The 17,561-nt window shown below is 31.7% G+C and overlaps 1 long non-coding RNA gene across 1 annotated transcript; it reads left to right on the forward strand.

Moving 5' to 3' along the window:
* Window positions 1–560: 560 nt before the first annotated feature.
* On the forward strand, window positions 561–5,778 carry LOC147806880 (uncharacterized). Its single transcript, XR_015435324.1, has 3 exons — window positions 561–717; window positions 3,431–3,551; window positions 5,656–5,778. It is a non-coding gene; the product is annotated as an uncharacterized LOC147806880 (long non-coding RNA).
* Window positions 5,779–17,561: the final 11,783 nt, after the last annotated feature.

A 17,561-nucleotide genomic window follows, 5' to 3' on the forward strand; every position in this document is an offset into this window, starting at 1 on the left:
ACTTTTAAATGCAAATAATATTTTTCGAAGAAATTAATCTTGTGTAACATTTTTTTTACATTTGGCCGTGGAAGTTTATCAAACCCTGTGCTGGTATAAATGCAGTTGCCATCACAATTGCCATCACAATTTTGATCCTCTTTAGAAGGGATGCGAAGTACGGTGGAACAGCACTTTACGGTGGAACAGCTTAACGAGCACTTTACGGTGGAACAGCTTAACGAGGACCCATGCAGCACACCCTCGGTCCCTACTCAGACTAATCCAAATGGTCACCCACTCGCTCACTGACCTGCTAGGTAATCTGCTAGGAACTATGCCTCTGCGGAACCTTTATCAAGTAGAAAGACAGATAGTACAATTTAAATAAAGACAGAACGAAGACACATCCATGGTAGGATAGGATTCGAACCCGCTACCTCCACACTACAGAACTTTTGGCAGGGGATAACGCTCGGCCTCAAAAAACGCGGGTGGCACGGATCCTCTTCATCATCAACTCAATTCGACTTTGATAGACAATAATTGCCAATCGTTATCGATATTAAGGGATATAAAATACGGGGCAAGACTGGTACCAAACGAGCTCTTCGTATTTCTGCTTTGTTGCTGTGAGTTTTTTTTGTGTGAGTTGGTTGTGTATTTAGTCTAATTTTAGATACAACGAAGGAAATCATGTGTCTTTCTAGGTGTGGTGTAATTTTACTGAACTTTACAGTAAGTCTTTTTCTAATTGTCGCTACTTTTACATACACTTAAAGTTTTTCGAGATAATTGATGGTATGCTTGTAATTGCCTAAATTTCGGAATAATTAATATATCTCTTTTATTAACTTGGTTCAATTGTAAAATCTAAAAATAGTTCTTTTTCGAATATTTTGATAAATATTGGCTTATTTAGAGTATTACTTTTAAAATTATCAGTTTCGCTTAGTTAAAATTCTCTTTAGATTATTTTTTGAATACTAGACATTGCACATACTTTAAATACTGTATCTAACAGTCTGCTTTCAAAACTTAGTAATTTTTTCCCTCTCCGATATTGAATTGACTTATAAAGTTTTGTGACTATTTCAGACTTAATAGACTTCCCACTAAATTCCAAAATATTAAATATTCAAGCTTAATAATAGAGTTTAGTATTATAAATTTTTTTTTAAATTTAGGTTGCATAAACTTTTAATTTTGTTAAACAAAGTCTTTGTGAAGTCCGAGCTTAGTTCGTTTCTACCTTAGAATCATATATGGCAGTACTTTCGTTACTTGTACCGCCGGTACAAGTAAAAAGTGCGTACTTTTACTTGTAATTCGTTACTTTTAAAATTTAGTACTTTCGTTACTTTTTTAGGGAAAAAGTACAAGTATTTGCAACGGAAATACCAAATTAAATCGTTACTTCTTCCTAAAACTCTGTAAGCTTTCTAGAAAGAAAGAAAAAATTAAAAAAAAAATTCTTGCGTTTTTGCGGAAAATGATTTTCTCGCATGACTTCAGCATTAGCCATTGTTACAAATAAAACTGTAGACTGTTCTGTTTCAACTTATACTGCACGTTCAATTATTTTTACTAGCTCAAAGATCACAAAGCTATCTGAAACCCCGTGTTTGCTTTGTTTCTTTTAAAACTAGTTTCTATAGAGTAAAACAATTTTACATCAATGGTAATTTAAATAAATAAAAATAATAAACTAAAAATTAAAATCAATTGATAAAATTTCTTTTTCGGGCAAATACATAAAAAGTTTGATATTAAAATTATATTTGATTTTAAAATTATATTATACGATTATATTATAAAATTATAATATTCTTCCGAATTTAAAAGTAAATTAATGTCCATAACTTTCAAAATTAAAAATAATTAAATAAATAACAATTTTGCAAAAACATTAAAGAACATAAGAATATTATTCAATAAAATTTTAGGTTACTTTGAATTTTCGATTTCCTGGAAGTGTACTCTTCAATCGTTACTTTTTTTAAAAATACTTGTACTTTTACTCGTTACTTTTTAAAAGTAACGTTGCCATACATGCTTAGAACACTGAATTCACTATTTTCCTGATGAGTTCTAGTTTTTCACCGTTAATGACTTCAGTCGAGTGAGGGAAATGTGGCTGGGGGTTTGGGATATACCATACTGTAAAATATATGTAAAATTTATGTATTGAAAATCATATTTTTTTTATGCTAGTTATATTATGTTTACCTTTAAAATTTCGTTTAATTGAATAAGGTGTGTGTGTGTAATCCGTTACCTTTTATGTGTATGCAAAAATTATAAATACAGTAGTTGTTGCATTTAAAATTTTATTTTTGTAACAAAACCATTTTAGCTTTTATAATAATATAAAGAACAAAATTGAAGAGTCAAATTTTCCATTTTTCGTCAATTTTTCTGAAATATTACATTTCGTATGTCTGCTCTTCTAGAATGACAAACGCTCGTTGAATCCAATCTACGGCTATTCTATGAGCTTCTGCTTTCAACATTTTTACCAATTGAAGCTGTATGTGTTGGCTATTACCATCAATTTATGTTTTGTGGAACAAAAATAGATTAAGTAAAAACGTCATCAGTACTTTGTTACAAAAGGATTCGCCACGGATCGGCGAGTTAAAATTCTATCCGCTGACCGATTAAAACATTCCTGCGGGCAGCAGTTTGCCCATCCCTGCCCTAGAGTGAAGAGAAGCTACCCTCCTTGAAATGCGCTATTGTATCCATAGCAGCCTCAGACTTTGTGGTGGGGGTAGTTTTTACCGTAGACAAACTATAGGTTTATAAGTCCAATTCGTTTTTATTCGGTTTCGCTACCCCATATGTGTCTAGGATCTCTCCTCTTCTGTTTCCTTAAATCAGGAAAGTTGAATATCGTTATACAGTTAATTAGTTCGTATGTAGTTACTCAAATGTGATAACCTTCAGCCGGTGCGATTAATTATAATGAATTTTACCTAGAGTGCTTCTAATATGGCCAGGTACTAAAAGATTCTTTGTAAAATCTTGCATATTATCAATATCATCAATTAGTATATTATCATTTTATGTATAATCGATTTCATGATTTTATTCGGGATTTCAGGATTCGGGATTTACTTCTGAAGTAAACAGATTAAAAAATTCGAAACAGTTAAAATCTCATTCAGACAAGAAATTTGTCGGAGAACTGTAAAATGAACTAAAATATTAAGTCTTTTATTTTTTCAATTCTTCTCGGAATTGGAGATTTTAAGTTAACCGCCTGAATATATAGCATCGAACTCTAGTATTGTAGTAGTATTAGTTTAATTTCATCTATCTATTAGTAATAAGTATACAACGTTCATCAACGAACTTGAAGTATATTTCGTAAAAGTATAAAAACATACTTCACTGTATATGCAACAAATTTTATATTTTTATTGACAGGTTTCCCATTTTCTTGCAGCATCCAAGAAACTACCTGAAAATAGATGTTTGATACTTTACTTCACAAAGTTTTTTACGCTAGATTAAAAAATCTATTCCATACAGAAGAATGTTGGACATCATTATCCGATTTAGATTGGGTAAGGAAGTTAAGATTTATTTTGATCTGATCAAAGAATTGTTTAATAGAAATTTTATTCTATGAGTCTACTGTTTAACATCTCATCATTAGAACGTTCGCTTTTGAAAACCTTTTAAATTTTTGATCCATCTTTTGAAATGATATTAATTTTTTCGCACTCACAAATCAAAATGAAAGTAGACTCGTAAAGACACTTGAATATTTTTAAGCTTTGAAAATTTAACCTTTTTAGTTTGAATAAATTAAAAAATTAAATTTTCAAGTTATAATATATTATATAAACTTTATATAAAGACATATCCTTTTCTGAAAATTTCGAGTTTTTGCCCTCAGAATTTTGTTACAATTTAAATGCATTTCCAGAACGTAGATTTTTTACTCCAGGACACATAATAGTTTACTTTAGACTTCCTTGAAACTTTGCATGTAGATTTTGTATAATGTTGGAGATAAACTAAGAGCTAGGGTGCAAGCGTGAATTTGTTATTTCTATCAAGCCTTAAGAATATTAAATTTTTCATTAAAGATTCAATATTAATGTATAGTTAATTCTTTTTGAAATTACAAAATAGTTAAAAACTCGGGTAATAACGTTAATTTAGGTATTTTGAAATTTATGAATTAGAATTTACTGTAGAGCCTTTAGCGTGGCATGAAACATGTGTAGTTTTGAACTTATTTTGACTAATATTTTATACATTTTTAAACTTTACATTAAATTTAATTTTAAGTCTTAAAAATTGCGTAAATCCTTCCATGATCAGTCTGATGGTATCGAGCTTCTAAACCATGAACAGACTGAGGATATTTTACGTCAGAACTGTGGTCTGTTACAGCGAAGAGCAGAATTGGTATCTCTCAGCCTATGCTTAGGTAGCATCATTGGAAGGCTTACTCTCAGGGGGGGGGGGGGTGACACCACGGCTCTTAATTGGTTTTTAAGGCTACAGTGGATTACTCCTAGAATCGTGAAACTCTCTTAAATCGATTTTCTAACTTTGAACATTTTATAATTAAATGATATAAAAAGCATAATAAAATCTCAAGAATTTATAAAACATTTGACAATATTAGTGTTATTTTGCTTTTTATTAGAAAAACATTTTTCTCGATAAAAATTTTGCATTGAACTGAAAATTGAATAAGTTCCATGCTCGACAATTTTGACAATGAGACTTTTTTGACACTCTAGATCAATAAAAAAAAAAACTTGTGCCAACTTATTTTAAAATTTTCTAGCTGCAACATATTTTATAGTAATTTCAATGTTCCAAAACGTTCATAAAGGTACTATTTTCATGTTTTTTTTCTTCAAAACTTTCTTTCTGCTCAGTATGGAAATTAGTTGAAAAATGCGTAGATTTTTCCCTACAATCTAAAAAGAAATGTAAATAGAGTTGAAATTAACAAATCTTTATATTTAAAGAGAAATTTAGTGCAAAGAGCTTATTTAAACTTAAAAATGGAATTCTCTTGTTATAGCATGAAATACGTACCAAATTGTTTTTTAATATTCTCTATAATTATAAACAATCTCTTTCAAGTTACAGCAATGTAACAGTATTTTTAAGTACTATTTAGCAATGTAAAGCATTTGTGAGTCATTTAGTTACTTGGTTGTATACTTCTGTTGATGAAAGCCAATTATCAACCAATAAAAGCCAATTATCGATGATCAGGAGGCTAATAAAATTTGGTAATTTCTCCAAAGCTCCAAAATAACTTTTACGAATATCTGACTGTAAATCTCTTAATTTCGTGGTTATTTAGAGTTTTTGGTAATTGAAATTTCGTTCTCATTCAAATTTCGTCTGTCTTTGTTAATAGATTTCTGGGATAAATATTTGAAAAGCAAGCATATAGTTCAGAGGTCCTGCGAGTAGAAATTAAATGTTCGGACTGATATGGACATAGTTACAAGTTTTTAAGAATTTTGCAAAATGAAGATTTTGTAAATGACTCGGGAGGTTTACTGAGATTTGCGTAGCTAATAGTTATAAAACTTCACCCAATAATATCAAACACTGCCTCTAACTAAAGTAAAATCCCTACGTTAATTTGACCATAAGAGTAAAGACATTTTGTTTTATGTTTAAAACTAGGCTTTGCATTGAGTACTTCATCGTCATATAGTCTCCTTGGGAACCATATTTTCAAAGATGTCCGTTGCTGACCTAGCTGCCATGAGGATCGTAGTTTGCCAAGATGTCCATTGCTGACCTATCTGCCATGAGGACCGTAGTTTGCCAAGCTGTCCATTGCTGACCTATCTGCCATGAGGACCGTAGTTTGCCAAGCTGTCCATTGCTGACCTATCTGCCATGAGGACCGTAGTCTGCCAAGATGTCCATTGCTGACCTGGCTGCCATGAGGATCGTAGTCTGCCAAGATGTCCATTGCTGACTTGGCTGCCATGAGGATCGTAGTCTGCCAAGATGTCCATTGCTGACTTGGCTGCCATGAGGATCGTAGTCTGCCAAGATGTCCATTGCTGACTTGGCTGCCATGAGGATCGTAGTTTGCCAAGATGTCCATTGCTGACTTGGCTGCCATGAGGATCGTAGTTTGCCAAGATGTCCATTGCTGACTTGGCTGCCATGAGGATCGTAGTTTGCCAAGATGTCCATTGCTGACTTGGCTGCCATGAGGATCGTAGTTTGCCAAGATGTCCATTGCTGACTTGGCTGCCATGAGGATCGTAGTTTGCCAAGATGTCCATTGCTGACTTGGCTGCCATGAGGATCGTAGTTTGCCAAGATGTCCATTGCTGACTTGGCTGCCATGAGGATCGTAGTTTGCCAAGATGTCCATTGCTGACTTGGCTGACATGAGGATCGTAGTTTGCCAAGATGTCCATTGCTGACTTGGCTGACATGAGGATCGTAGTTTGCCAAGATGTCCATTGCTGACTTGGCTGACATGAGGATCGTAGTTTGCCAAGATGTCCATTGCTGACTTGGCTGACATGAGGATCGTAGTTTGCCAAGATGTCCATTGCTGACTTGGCTGACATGAGGATCGTAGTTTGCCAAGATGTCCATTGCTGACTTGGCTGACATGAGGATCGTAGTTTGCCAAGATGTCCATTGCTGACTTGGCTGCCATGAGGATCGTAGTTTGCCAAGATGTCCATTGCTGACTTGGCTGCCATGAGGATCGTAGTTTGCCAAGATGTCCATTGCTGACTTGGCTGCCATGAGGATCGTAGTTTGCCAAGATGTCCATTGCTGACTTGGCTGCCATGAGGATCGTAGTTTGCCAAGATGTCCATTGCTGACTTGGCTGCCATGAGGATCGTAGTTTGCCAAGATGTCCATTGCTGACTTGGCTGCCATGAGGATCGTAGTTTGCCAAGATGTCCATTGCTGACTTGGCTGCCATGAGGATCGTAGTTTGCCAAGATGTCCATTGCTGACTTGGCTGCCATGAGGATCGTAGTTTGCCAAGATGTCCATTGCTGACTTGGCTGCCATGAGGATCGTAGTTTGCCAAGATGTCCATTGCTGACTTGGCTGCCATGAGGATCGTAGTTTGCCAAGATGTCCATTGCTGACTTGGCTGCCATGAGGATCGTAGTTTGCCAAGATGTCCATTGCTGACTTGGCTGCCATGAGGATCGTAGTTTGCCAAGATGTCCATTGCTGACTTGGCTGCCATGAGGATCGTAGTTTGCCAAGATGTCCATTGCTGACTTGGCTGACATGAGGATCGTAGTTTGCCAAGATGTCCATTGCTGACTTGGCTGACATGAGGATCGTAGTTTGCCAAGATGTCCATTGCTGACTTGGCTGACATGAGGATCGTAGTTTGCCAAGATGTCCATTGCTGACTTGGCTGACATGAGGATCGTAGTTTGCCAAGATGTCCATTGCTGACTTGGCTGACATGAGGATCGTAGTTTGCCAAGATGTCCATTGCTGACTTGGCTGACATGAGGATCGTAGTTTGCCAAGATGTCCATTGCTGACTTGGCTGCCATGAGGATCGTAGTTTGCCAAGATGTCCATTGCTGACTTGGCTGCCATGAGGATCGTAGTTTGCCAAGATGTCCATTGCTGACTTGGCTGCCATGAGGATCGTAGTTTGCCAAGATGTCCATTGCTGACTTGGCTGCCATGAGGATCGTAGTTTGCCAAGATGTCCATTGCTGACTTGGCTGCCATGAGGATCGTAGTTTGCCAAGATGTCCATTGCTGACTTGGCTGCCATGAGGATCGTAGTTTGCCAAGATGTCCATTGCTGACTTGGCTGCCATGAGGATCGTAGTTTGCCAAGATGTCCATTGCTGACTTGGCTGCCATGAGGATCGTAGTTTGCCAAGATGTCCATTGCTGACTTGGCTGCCATGAGGATCGTAGTTTGCCAAGATGTCCATTGCTGACTTGGCTGCCATGAGGATCGTAGTTTGCCAAGATGTCCATTGCTGACTTGGCTGCCATGAGGATCGTAGTTTGCCAAGATGTCCATTGCTGACTTGGCTGCCATGAGGATCGTAGTTTGCCAAGATGTCCATTGCTGACTTGGCTGCCATGAGGATCGTAGTTTGCCAAGATGTCCATTGCTGACTTGGCTGACATGAGGATCGTAGTTTGCCAAGATGATCTACTTCAGTTGCCTAGTCGTCATGACATAATAGAAACGCTGATCATATTTCTTCAACTTAGCACGAGGTTTATTTTTATTCTCCTTGAATTATATGAAAATTCCATTTTTAATATTTTGATTATTTAAATTTTTTTCTTATAAGAATTAAGTTCTATAATTATTTTTAATTAAATCTAAACACATATTTATAAATTATATGAAATTTAAGTGTACATCTTTTAAAAGTTTATTTCAGAGATTTTTCTTAAGCTTAAAGAATAATTAAATCTTATTTACCTAAATATTCCTTTTTATCATATCTAGAAGTTTTTAGGCTTAAATTATTTTGAGTGATATTTACCCATTAAATATTTTAAATTAAATTTAGTCTCTAAAATTTAGATGCACCTTTTGTAATGTCTATATACGTACTGTTAATAGTCTTAAAATTATTAAGACAACTTATTACTTATTGTTATCTATCGCTCGTTATCAGCTATGACATAATATTTAAGAAAAATTAAATATTAGCGCAAAAGAACTAATTTCGATTTATCTGTGGTTTTCCTCAGAACTATTGTCCAGTACACTAACTAAAATCTAAAAATTGTACTATTCAAAAGAATTGTTTTGGTGTGCCAGTTTAAATTCAAATCATTAAATTCAGGGAATTATTAAAAATTTCGTTCGGTTCTCCGACGAAACTTATTTAGATGAATAAAATTTTATATCTGATTTAATTTTGGTATTACAAGTTTTTAAATTCTTTTTCAATGTATTTCCACCAAATACATCATGCGTTACTTTCATATTTTAGAATCGTAAATGTGTGTGTGGGGGAGGGGTGAGTTAATTTCAAAGTCAACTGTTAAAATACACTTAATCTGAAGTTTAAGCAAAACTCAAGTAAAAAAGATTTGAGGAATTAATATGATAGACAAAATTCGTACCTAAAATTTGCAGGATATTATTAAAATAAACTAACTCTTAAACTCTTCAGGGCCCGGGTAAAAACCGGTATTTATTAAATCAACATTTTAAAACTCTTTGAGGTAACAGGATGCATAGAAACCGGAAAACTAGTACATAAAATATCAAATTTAGTGTTAATAAAACACTCGTTATGAAATTGATAGTTATCAATTAATCCCACCTCACCAGTAAAATACTATTAAATACCAGTTTTCGTATTTAAGGTAACCCGTACTGTTCGAAATACCAATTTTATCTTACTATTCCGGATCTGTCTGTTTGTGTACCTATCACTTAAATTATTTAAAACCCTTCATGCTATAAAAAATAGCTGTCTCGTCATAGTATCGCAGTTTTGAAATTTTATTTTTCTCCTAATCTTAGTTAACTATACAACATTAATTGTTTGCTATCAAAGCTAAGTTGGCACTTCACACATTAGGTCTTATTTTCATTTACGTAACTGTATTAAGATAAATTTCACAAAACCAATTTAAATTTATAATTTGTCGATCATTTCTATAGTATCTATAGGCAATAACCATTTTAGGTATTTATTCCAAATTTAAAAGAATGTGCTTCATATAAAGTTTGAGAACGAAACTATTAATAAAAAAATTATGAAAAATCAAAACTGTCTAGTAATTAATTTAGCGTAGCGGAACTCGTTAGGTTTGCTCAAGAAATGTTATAATTTTTACACTCAAAAGAAAACTGGTCGCTAACACGCTTTGGCGTAACAGTAATTTTTATCTGTAGATCGAACTAGTTATACACATTATCGCATGCACTGAAAATGTTAGATAAGTTAGAATTTTGGTAAATAAAATATTTCAACTTGCCAGTTGATTTCTTAAGATAAACTGAAATTATATTTCTAATAAGATATTTTTAATACAATGATAAATGGGTCTCTACAAAACTAGTCTTGTTTTTAATCTTATTTCTCCGCCGAGTCTTTTTGCATAACGATAATCTTTAAATGGATTTGCCTCAATTTGCTTCATTGCCTCTTAAATATTTTTAGCTGTTTTGATACATATTCAGTATCAGAAGTATCTGTTCAAATAAAAATTTCAACAACGGATGATTCCGTTAGTTTAGTTATCCGAAACTGGCTATGAGCATAGCACGTGATAAAAGGATATTTTAAAAATTTAAAAGAATCTGTGACACTATCTAGCCATAGTTTCAAAAAGTAAATAAATTTAGAAAATTTTGCCTTTTAATGTAAATATGCCTGGATGAGCAAATTTGAAGCAATTCATGTTTAAGGAATTTAGTTATGCATTCATATTTCATGTACGTTATTTCTGGTTAAATACTAACATAAGACTAACATAATACTAACTATAACATATTTTATCCATAAGCTAACATTAATTCATTGACTCGGCGGCAAAATAAGTTTAAACAATGGGGCATAATTACGCGGTAAAAGTTTTTATATTAAGAGTATACATAAAATTTATATTTTGAAATTAAATTTTTATCAATTATGATATAGAAAGTTTTTTTTTTAATTAGGGTTATGCAGTTTCGATCATTTTCAGTTATTTTATTAAGTTTAGTGAAAATCGCGTGGAAAAAAACTTTTTTAGAAATACTGAAATTCAGCTTTGTTCGAATTTTGAAATTTCTAATTCGGATAAAATTGTCACAGGTGCATTAAAGATACCAATTAAGTTTTAAAAACTTGCATCTATTTTAATAACTATTTACGAAGTCAGAAATTGAAAATTTTATTTTTAAACTAAAACAAATTCTTAACTCGGAAGACATTTTAGAACTAGTGATTTGTACTAAGACTGGACGACTTATTACTTATACCAAAAAGCTAAAATTAATAAAATACAAAACACAAATTAAACTTTCTAGCTTTAATTTTGAAGACAACATAAACAATAAATACCCTGAAACAGTCTTAGTTCGTGAATCTTTTTTAAATGCATAGTCTTGTAATTGTCCATGCTCTTACACATTTCTGAATTATTTTCTTACAGTAAGAATTTTGAAGAATAAAATATAAATAAACGTTTAAAATTTTATAATTATTTTCATTAAATGTTGAATTAGTTAATATTTTATTAAAAGTGAAGTGTTAAATATTGGTCACTTATGCGCAATTCAGGAAAAAATGTTAATTGGCTGTAAAATTTGATCAAAAATAAAAACATGTTAAAATGATGTATGGTTGAAATTTTTCCCGGATAAACTCTTTTGCAGAGTTACTCTTATCACAAATCATAACATTCTCATAGTGGATGCACGGTTCCAAATGTTAAATTCCCGAGCCTGACTAACCAGGCCCTAGTTAAATAATATTTTAGCTCTACAAAGTTACGCAAGAAAATCTGAATTCATTTCTGAATTTAACGCGTTGGCAGAGCGTAGCAGTGCAGAATTGATTAGCGGGTATATGAAATCGTTATACGTTTAGTGTATAAATGAATAAAACAAATCTTAGTTCAATGGGAAGAATGTTAACTTAGTAAAAATACCAGATTTATTCGACCTATCCAAATTCAAGATAATTTATTAAAATCTTAAAATACATTTTTAAGGAAGGGGTTTAAATCTTTCAACATTCATGTTTCTAATAAAACAAAATGTGTATTTATGTGTTTTAAAAAAATAATAGGTTCAACGTATTCACGTATAAATTAAATGTTGCCAATTTAAGATTTGAAAAATCGTAAGTATGGTGCTAAGTAAATAAATAGATTTCGACTCAAATGAGTGTTTCAAAAGTTCTCTAACTCTTATTTTTAAACTGAACTATCTCTTTTAATTATACCGATCTTGTGCAAAAGTGCTAGAAATATAGGTTCTTGGTCAGAGAGGGCAAAAATTTCGGATAGAAGTTTGAATCTACTATTTGAACAGATACCAGAATAATCTATAAGGTAAAGTATAAGCAAATTTTCTTAATGTGTTCATTTTTATATAACAGCAAAATTTTGAATAATTTTCAGATTCTCATAATAAGTTGCAATTGCGTTTAATACATAGATAACAAAAAGCTTGTTCAATCCCTAAATGTTGTCTGAAATGCAGATTTGTAAATTCCAAAAAATGATTCATTAATCTTCAAATTTGCATTGATTTGTGTTCTATCCTAAGCGGATCATTGTTAAAACTGGTGAGAAATGTTCTCTGCAAATATAAATTCAATAGAACTAGTGAGCTGCGCCCCCTGCTCGCTGACGCTCTCCAACCCCGAAAATTTCCGCACAATCTTGTATGGTTTGCTTCACTCGCTACTAACTTAGGTACATTGCAAATGCACAGAATTCTAAGAATTCAAAACAATCATTCAAATCCATATAACAACTTTTTAAAAAAAATAATTACATCTTTTTAGTAAATACTAAGTCATTAAAATAAATTAGGATTCAAATAAATGACATGTAATTCGTTAAACCTATTAGAAATGTGCTATAGTATAATTCGTGATATGAATCAAAAATTGTCAAATAAATTCGTAATATATAAATTCGTGGAAAAAAGCGCTTTCGACAAATTACTAAAATAGATATCTATCGACAAAGACTACTCACTTCTGCCTAGCTTAATAGTATGAGATTGCCGCAGCTGATGCTCTCTGGTTATTTCAGTTTCCGTTTTTAAAAGCGCTATATGTTGAGCCACCTCAGCTAGGTTTGGCATGTGACATTTTTAGCGGCAATCATTGGTCGATTCGCCGTGTAAGAGAAATAGTAACTTAAACAAAACAAAGCAAACGTTCCACCGGTGGAAGAGAAATAAAGCCAAAATTTGGGAGCCACGTAAGATAATTATATATATTAGAAGTCGTAAATGATACGAAATCAGGGTCATATGATACAAAACGTTAAACCAGTTTTTGGAATCTCTAATAGTGTTCACCTATATTAAGTTAAATTGTCTGAAGTGTAATTTCTATGAAATTCTCATTATCTACTTTTAGATGTAGGTTCAACTTTTAACCGTTTGAGTGCTGAAGAGTTTTCTTATATATATGCTAATAGTGCGGAATAAAATGCGTACAACACTACTAACCAACTACTACTAACTACTACCAACCAACTACTAACCAACAGCAACGTCTCAGCATTTTCGGTACAATAGCGCTTCTCCGAATTTTTGGCGCATAACAAGCGATAGCTCTTCACCTCACTCAAACGGTTAATATAGCACCGCTTAACTCAAAGCAAACAAAGAACAGCATAGTAACCAAATTCACTGATAATGCCATTAGAGATTCCATCGTAAACATCTGATCCTTTAGGCTAAATTTTGAGATACTACATCGAAATTGCAACTGTATCTATCATTTTATAAGTGGCTAGAACCAAATTTAAGCCTAATAATACGCAAATATTAAGACTTCGATTGAAATACAGCTGAATGAAGTGCAGCCAGTATTAGCTCGGTTATAGTCGGTGATATAGTAGATCTGCGCAATTTGGGAATATCGATCTGCAGCATAAGTGTGCAAGTGTGACTCGGAAGTTTCGGAATGTTTTAGACGAGTGTGGAATATGACGTGGAGGTGGTAGACGGCCGTTCTGCTTTCTCGTCATGTTTCACACTCGTCCAGCCGTTTCGGAGCTTCTCGATTCACACATGTGCTCTTCTGTGGTGGATCAGTATCCTTGAGCTGTGTAGAAACCCTGAATCTTCGTAACGGTAGTGTCTTGTTTTAAGAACTTGAAACTAGTTGTTCTTTTTTGATGTGTGCTCGTTGAGCTTTGACTCTTACATAATAAAAAGGATACCACAGTGACTTATCGAACGCAAGAGTTCCCCGATTTCTTCAGACACTATACTGATCGTCTTTTCAAAAATCAAACTTTATCTATTTTTTGCTCGAAACACTAAGTAGCAGTAAATCTTCAGGATTTTACTATACACCAGACTAAAGGTGAAAAATCCGTTCTTAGAAAATGTAGCTAAATTTCTATGAAAATTTATTCTTTTAACTGCCCTCTTCGGAAAGTTCATTTATAACAGTTTAAATTTTATACAGTCTGATAACTTGAACTGAAAGTAAAATGTAGTTCCAATTATATGTAAAATTGCTGTCTAAAATCTAATCTAGTGAAAGCCTAAATGCGCAAATCTGCATTTTATAGAAATTTGTTTTAAATTATATTTTGAAAAATTAAATTTTTAAAATTTTTCAGAAGTTAAATTTCAGGTGCAATAGAGACTTCTTAATTTTAAAATTAAAATATTTTTTCAAAAACCTTTTTTTTTGAAGATTTTTTTTTTTAGATACTATTTAAAATTACAAAATTGAGAATTAAATTTTAATGCATTCAGGTTCATTCTTTTTGTTCTGATACATGTTTTTACAAGGAGAATTTGCAATAGATTATAAATATTTGACTCTTGCATTGTGTAATTAAATATCAAAGATATATGATAGCATTTTGTATATTTTAAGAAATCCATGTTAATATTTCGTATTATGTGTAAATAAAGCGCAAGTTTAATGTGAAATGTTGCTAACCAAAACTCCATTGTAAATGTTGTTAGAGCTCCATGTAAAATACGGAAGATACTGTCATTTACAAATTAGTTTTAAAACAATAAGATGTAATGCCTAGATGCAGTTTGAAATATATGTAATTTATAAAATGTTTTAATAAATTATTTGAACAAATTGGTTAGTTTTATTTTTCGTATTAATAAGATTTTCTTTTTCCGTACTAATAAGTTCAGTTTTAAATTACCACTTTACAGATAAGACAAATTTGTGAATATTATTATTGAGATTTTATTTGAAATTTGCATTAGGGAAATATTATGGTGTTACTTGAACTAGTCTTTAAATACTTTACAGATAGCTATCAAAGATTTCATCAGAACCGAATTTAGTTAATTGTTGAGACACTAGACAAGTATTTAGAAGAATTTCTATGCCTGACAACTTTAAAAAGTATTCATGAACTTTTCTTAGTGAAAATTCGAATTCAAACAAGTAACATCGACAGTAAAATTCTCCCTACTAAGAAGAATATGTGCTTTTATCTGATATGCATTTGTTTTCCTTCATACTCTTGAGAATTGAGATCCAGATTATGTTCTTCGGCGCACAATTTTCATAAAACAGAAAGGGGCTGATCCCCCTTTCGCTGCCTCTCACCAACCCCTATGATTGCTTCGCAATAATTGTTATTTATTGAGATGAAACAGTATTTATTCTAAAGTTAAAATGATTCATTTACATATACGTACTAAAAGTAATTCCGTTTGCTTACTCTTGTGCCTCTATTTCCATGTCCAAATATTATCTATTAGTATTATAAATATTTAGATCTATTGGTGAACAGATGTAATTTCTCCAAGTAATCAGTTTTTAAACTAACATTTATATTGTTCAAACATTTTGTTGCTCGAACAAATTTGAGTCCGCGACAATTATTTAATATTACTAAACGGGCGGATAAGTTAAATATCATTTTTGCTTGCATCACATTGTGCATGAAGCTGATCTTTAAGTTCTAAATCATTTAAAGAATCTCGAACTGTATTTATAACAATCAATATATTAATGATTGCAGAAAAGTAATTATAAAACTCTTAATAAGAATACACTTTTTGATAAACTTTATTTTAAAATGTAGTCCAAAATTCCGTTAGAATAATAAAAGAAAATAATTCTCATAGTCTTAAACTCTTGAATTTGAATTAAAAGCGTAATAATAGCAGTAGAGAAAAATGTTTTAAATTTATAGATATTTATAGAAAAACAATACCTTTGACTTTTTATGCTGATAACAATATGGAAAAACTGTATCCTACCACGTGATTTTTCCAGCCAATAAGTGCTCCGACAACAGTGGAAAACTGTGTCAAAAATTTGTTATATAGATATATTTCATGCCTTTTTAAGTTCAAAACGGACGAAAATATATTAAGCATCTTAACTTTTATCATAAAGTACTTTTTGCTCCTGTAAAGGTAAAATTTTTAAACCGCGGCTCACTTTCATTTACAAATTTGCTTTCATTTGCAGTTATTTAGATCTAAGAAGCAGTTATTCATCATTTAAACTTATGTAATGTACAAAATCAAATTTTTGAAATATTACAAATTTTTTATTTCGATTTTTTTATTTTAGTATCAAGTACCGATAATCTAACCGACTTTTTAGTAACTACTAAACTGTTTTTAGAATTAAAAATAACAAAATATATTTTTACTTGTAATTATAGAGATTGAAAAATACATGAAAGGAATACCGATGTCCCATCTGCGTCAAAAGTTAAAGAATTATTTTCATTGTGTATTAGTAAGAATAACGGAATTTAGTTTGTTAATCATCTAATTCTTTTTGTTCACTGACATCTCTTTTGAACAAAGTTATTAAATTAAAAAAGTTTTTGTACTTAAAGATTAGATTAATAAAGTTTCTTAAATTTTTAAGCATGTTTAAAACTTTCAAAAACTTTAAAAAAAATTAAAATTTTATGAATAGGTTAAATGGAACAATATTTACTAAATGAAATCAACTGTTCACTCAGTTTCTACAGAATTCTAATTTTCCAAATGCTGAAGGGCTGGGAAGAGACCTTGTCAAAACCTTTACTAAATTTCAATTTTAATTTTCCATTATTATTAGAACGTAATATTTTAGTTCTATAAATTCTCCACTATGATAAGCAATCTACTGACTAAAGTGCACACATTTTCAATAAAGTTAATGAAGTGTTAACTCTTTTATTTTTCATTAAAAAGTATAAAAGTCAAAACAAATGAAAATAATATATTTGACATTTTGATCATTTCTGGTTATGAAATAGAGAATGTCATTTTTTTTTTTTTTTTTTTGCTGCTGTAAAGGTAAAATTCTTGTACCGCGGCTCACTTCAAAATTTGCAAATTTACACTTATTAGAAATTAATTACATCTAAGAAATAGTAATTCATCATTGAAGTTTCCTTAATTAACAAAATCACTTATTAAATTTTTGACTATAAATGAAAAAATTAAAACTACTATTTGAATTATATATTTCAGAATAGATTTCAGATTATTTAAGATTTTTAGTAAACATTAGACTGATTTTATGATTTATTATACCGAAATATATTTTTACTTGCAATTAAAGTGTCAAAAATATAAAGGGAAACTGTCTCATCTGCGTCAAAGGTTAAGGAATTGCGTATTGGTAGGTTAACAAACTAAGTTCCGTAATTTTATGTAATTCTTTTTATTCATTGAAAGCTCTTTTACGCCTAGCTTCCAAATTTAAAAAGTTTTTGTATTTAAAGATTAGACTAATAAAGCTACTTAAAGTTTAAATTAAAAACTTTCAAAAAAATGTTGAGTAAAATTTTGTGACTAGGTTCAATAGAACAAAATTTAAAGAATTAACTGCTCAAAGGGTTTCCTTAGTTGCTTTAGAATTTTCTAAATGCTGAGGTGGGGGCGGAGATCTTTTTACAACTATTATTAAATA

This window comes from Parasteatoda tepidariorum, chromosome 7, assembly GCF_982258835.1.
Source record: "Parasteatoda tepidariorum strain Cologne lab strain chromosome 7, Ptep-v5.0, whole genome shotgun sequence".
Taxonomy (NCBI): Eukaryota; Metazoa; Arthropoda; class Arachnida; order Araneae; family Theridiidae; genus Parasteatoda; species Parasteatoda tepidariorum.